This window comes from Furipterus horrens, unplaced genomic scaffold (assembly GCF_987537825.1).
Source record: "Furipterus horrens unplaced genomic scaffold, mFurHor1.1.pri manual_scaffold_5, whole genome shotgun sequence".
Taxonomy (NCBI): Eukaryota; Metazoa; Chordata; class Mammalia; order Chiroptera; family Furipteridae; genus Furipterus; species Furipterus horrens.
The window spans coordinates 81,233,388-81,238,106 of NW_028327175.1; the positions used below are offsets into that span (position 1 = coordinate 81,233,388).

The following is a 4,719-nucleotide window of genomic DNA, read 5'->3' on the forward strand; positions in this document are numbered from 1 at the left end:
GCAATATAGGTACATGTGGTACTTGAATCCTTCCACAACCACATCAGAATTACAATTAAACTACAGAACAACCATCGTTCATAACCACCTGAAATCTAGCTGAACATAGGTCCTATAACTATAGGATACAAATAAGAGGCCACATCAAGGCTGGCAAGAAGGGTGAAGATGTAGAACTGGCTGGTCCCACACCCATATTGTTGGATAAAAATCAGGGGAGAAATCTCAGCTGTGGAAGTGCCTCCTGCAGAGTGAGGGGTCCTAGCCGCACACTAGGGTCCCAAGCCCAGGGTTCCAGTGTCAGGAGGAGGAGTTCCCATGACTTCTGACTGTAAAACCCAGCTGAGTTAGATGGAGGGCTGCTAGAGTCCAGGTATTCATTTTAAAGGGCCCACAGGGACTACTCAGACTCATTCCTTCTAAGTTTAGCACTGGGGCAGCATTCAAAAGGTGCCAGGGACAAACTGGGAGGAACTGGATTGTCTGGAATCAGGGCAAGAGCTGGAGGGGTAGCTTTCTCCCAAATAGAAGTGCTGACAGAGGCCATTGTTCTTTTTCTGAGCCTTCCCTGACAGAGCTGCAGGCAGGTGCTATATTTGAGTATTCATCAACCAGGATAACACTGTTCACCTTGCCCTTGTGATTCTCTGAGACCATTTGCTACCCAGCATTTGGGCCCACCCAAGACAATTCCAATGGCTTTTCCATACAAATAGACTTTCTTAGATCATGCTAAAGGCTTTCCTAAAATCTTTCACATGAGCAGTATCTGAGCTCAGCTTGCCCTGTACCACTTGCTAAGTGGCCCCAGGTCTGGCACTAATGGCAGCCAGCCTTGGTTTTCTTGGCCTCTCCTGGGTACCTCCAAGCCCAGCACAAGTAGCAGTCATCTGCACATCATCATGTAGCTCATGTCAGGTGGCCCCAGGTAGGCACAGGTGGCAGCTGATTTTGGTCTGCACCTCATGGGATGCCTCGGAGTCAACACACCCCATGGACAACTTCAGACCATGTTGAAGTACCATCCAGCCACCTCCACAAGATACATTCAAGGGGAGGTCTCAGTGAGCAGCAGAGTCCCATTGAGGTAAGTCTTTATCTGTGGGATTTGCCCCCACACATCTGATCTTCCACAGTGGTTTCAACCAGTTCTAGCCTCTGATGGGCCTGCAGGTAAACCTCTCCCATTTATGTACCAACAGCAATCAAAGCTCAACTGTAACAGAAAGGTGTACACAGCACACACAAGGGGTGCACCTGGAATCCCCAGCTTGGGTAACTGCAGAGGCTGCACCACTGTAACCTACAGGATACCTACTACATAAGGCTATGCTACCAAGGCAGGGAATCATAGCAGTTCTACCTAATAAACAGAAACAAACACAGGGAGGCAGCCAAAATGAGGAGACAAAGAAACATGTCCCAAAGGAAAGGATAGAACAAAACTCCAGAAAAAAAAGAGCTAAAAAAAACTAGAGACAAGCGATCCACCAGATGCAGAGTTCAAAACACTGGTATATGGATGCTCAATGAACTTAGGGGAAGAGTAAATGAACTTCATGAGAACTTCAACAAAGAGAGAGGGAACATAAAGATGGAACTAGAAAACATAAAGAACCTGTCAGAAATGAAGAATACAGTAAATGAGCCCTGGCTGCTATGGCTCAGTAGATTGACCATCGGCCTGTGAGCCAAGTGTCGCTGGTTCGATTCCCAGTCAGGGCACATGACTAGGTTGCATGTCAGGTCCCCAGTTGGGGGCGTGAGTGAGAGGAAACCACACAATGATGTTTCTCTCCCTCTCTCCCTCTCTTTCTCCTTTCCCCTTTCTCTAAAAATAAAATAAATAAACAAACAAATTATTTAAAAAAAAAGAATGCAGTAAATGAAATTAAAATTACATTACAAGAAATCAACAATGGAGTAGATGAAGCAGAGGATCAAATCAGAGATTTGGAAGATAAGGAAGAAGAAAACACCCGATCAGAACAGCAAAAAGAAAAACATCAAAAAAAAAAAAAAATGGGGATAGTGTAAGGAATCTCTGGGACAGCTTCAAGCATAACAACAGTTGCATCATGGGGATGCTGGTGAAGGAAATAGACATACAGGTCCAGGAAGTGCAGAGAGTCTCAAGCCCAAAGAGGCCCACATCAAGACACATCATAATTAAATTGCCAAAGGTTAGAGACAAAGAGAGAATCTTAAAAGCAGCAAGACAAACACAGTTAGTTACCTATAAGAGTTCCCATAAGATCGTCAGCTGAGTTCTCAACAGAAACATTTCAGGCCAGAAAGGAATTGGCATGAAATATTCAAGGTGATGAAAAGAAAGAACCTACTACCTAGACTACTCTATTCAGCAAGGGTATTATTTAGAATGGAAGGACAGACAAAGAGTTTCCCAGACAAGAAGTTCATCACCACCAAATCAGTATTACAAGAAATGTTAAAGGATTTTCTTTAAGAATAAAAAGAAAACCTTTCCACGAAGATGGCGCCCAAAGCGAAGAAGGAAGCTCCTGCCCTCCCAAAGCCAAAGCCAAGGCAAAGGCTTTGAAGGCAAAGAAAGCAGTGCTAAAAGGCGTCCACAGCCACAAAAAAAAGAAGATCCGCACGTCACCTACCTTCTGGAGGCCTAAGACACTGCGGCTCCGAAGGCAGCCTAAATATCCTCGCAAGAGTGCTCCGAGGAGAAACAAGCTTGACCACTATGCTATCATCAAGTTCCCCCTGACTACTGAGTCAGCCATGAAGAAGATAGAAGACAACAATACACTCGTGTTCATTGTGGATGTCAAGGCCAACAAGCACCAGATCAAACAGGCTGTGAAGAAGCTCTATGACATTGACGTGGCTAAGGTCAGCACCCTGATTAGGCCTGATGGAGAGAAGAAGGCATATGTTCGACTGGCTCCAGACTATGATGCTTTGGATGTTGCCAACAAAATTGGGATCATCTAAACTGAGTCCAGCTGGCTAATTCTAAATATAAAAATTTTATTCTAAAAAAAAAATAATAATAAAAAAAAGATTTATAAAAATATGAATAATAGAATGGTAAGAAATACATATCTATCAACAATTACTTTGTTTTATTTTATTATTTTTGCAGTACAGAAAGAAAAATAGTTTAATATTGAATTGACCAATCCGGAGGTGGGGTTTAATGCTTTACAGATCTGACTCCCTAATGGAATGTATGTTACAGACTTATAGGACAAAACTACAAGAGGCTGTGGTTTAGGGCTTCAAGGTCATGCTGGGAGCTATTTGGTCAGAAGTGTGGTAAGGTGATGAATCAATTCTTAAGATCTTGAGGATAGCTCCGAGGTCCTTTTGTGGTCCCTCTGTCTGATTTCATGAGAAAGTAGCCAGGACTCATTCCACCTGAGGGCTCAGGAACTGAAACATAAGTTAAGTCAAGATGTTATCTTTACCTGCCAGATGTCTGGACCCTGTGACCACTACTGTCTTCTGCTGCCTTGGTGGTGGTGGTGGGGATGGTTGCTCATTATCTGGGAGAAAGACTAAGTCTCTGAGGGGGGCGGGGGAGAGAGAGAGAGAGAGAGAGAGAGATGATTTCTAGAGCTAGGAGTTAAAAATTAATTTAATCAAAGTCATTAGGACCCTTAGTTTCTTTTCAAAAAAATTTTTTAATTGTATTTTTTCCATTACTATTTAACCCCTTTATGTCCCCCTCCCGCTGCAAGCACTACACTGTGGTCCGTGTTCATGAGCCCTTTTTTCCTTTTTGCTCAATCCCTCCACCCCCTAACCTCCCCACTTCCCCATAGCTGTCATCTTGCTCTTTCTGAGTCTGTCTCTATTTTGCTTGTTAGTTCAGTTTGTTCATTAGATTCCATATGTAAGTGAAATAGTATGGTATTTGTCATTCTTTGACTGGCTTATTTACTTAACATAATGTTCTGCAAGTTCATCCATGCTGTTGCAAAGGGTAACATTTTCTTTTTTATGGCCGAATAGTATTCCATTATATAAATGTCCCAAATGTTTGATCCACTCATCTACTGAAGGACATTTGGGCTGCTTCCCTATCTTGGCAATTGTAAATAACACTGTAATGAATATAGGGGTGCTTATGTTCTTTCAAATTAGTGTTTTGGTTATCTTCAGATATTTTCCTAGAAGTGAGATCTCCGGGACAAAAGACAGATCCATTTTTAATTTTTGGAGGTATGTCATATCGCTTTTCAAAGTGGCTGCACCAGTCTGTATTCCCACCAACAGTGCACAAGGGTTCCTCTTTCTCCACATCCTCGCCAGCACTTGTTGTTTGTTGATTTATTGATGATGGCCATTCTGACAGGTGTGAGGTGATATCTCATTGTGGTTTTAATGTGCATTTCTCTGATGATTAGTGACTTTGAGCATCTTTTCATATGTCTATTGGCCACCTGTATGTCCTTTTTGGAGAAGTGTCTATTCAGGTCTTTTGCCCATTTTTTAATTGGATTGTCTTTTGTTTTTGGTGTTGAGTTTATAAGTTCTTTATCGATTTTGGATATTAATCCCTTAAGAGATGTATTGGCAAATATGTTCTACCATCCCTGGATTGTCTCTTTATTTAGTTGATGTTTTCCTTTGCCATGCAAAACCTTTTTAGTTTGATGTAGTCCCATTTGTTTATTTTTTCTTTTGTTGCCCTTGCCCTGGGAGATATATCTGATAAAATATCGCTCTGAGCAATGTCCGAGA

The 4,719-nt window shown here is 42.3% G+C and overlaps 1 pseudogene; it reads left to right on the forward strand.

Moving 5' to 3' along the window:
* Positions 1 to 2,494: 2,494 nt before the first annotated feature.
* Positions 2,495 to 2,979, forward strand: LOC150008858 (large ribosomal subunit protein uL23 pseudogene; annotated as a pseudogene).
* The last annotated feature ends 1,740 nt before the right edge of the window (positions 2,980 to 4,719 follow it).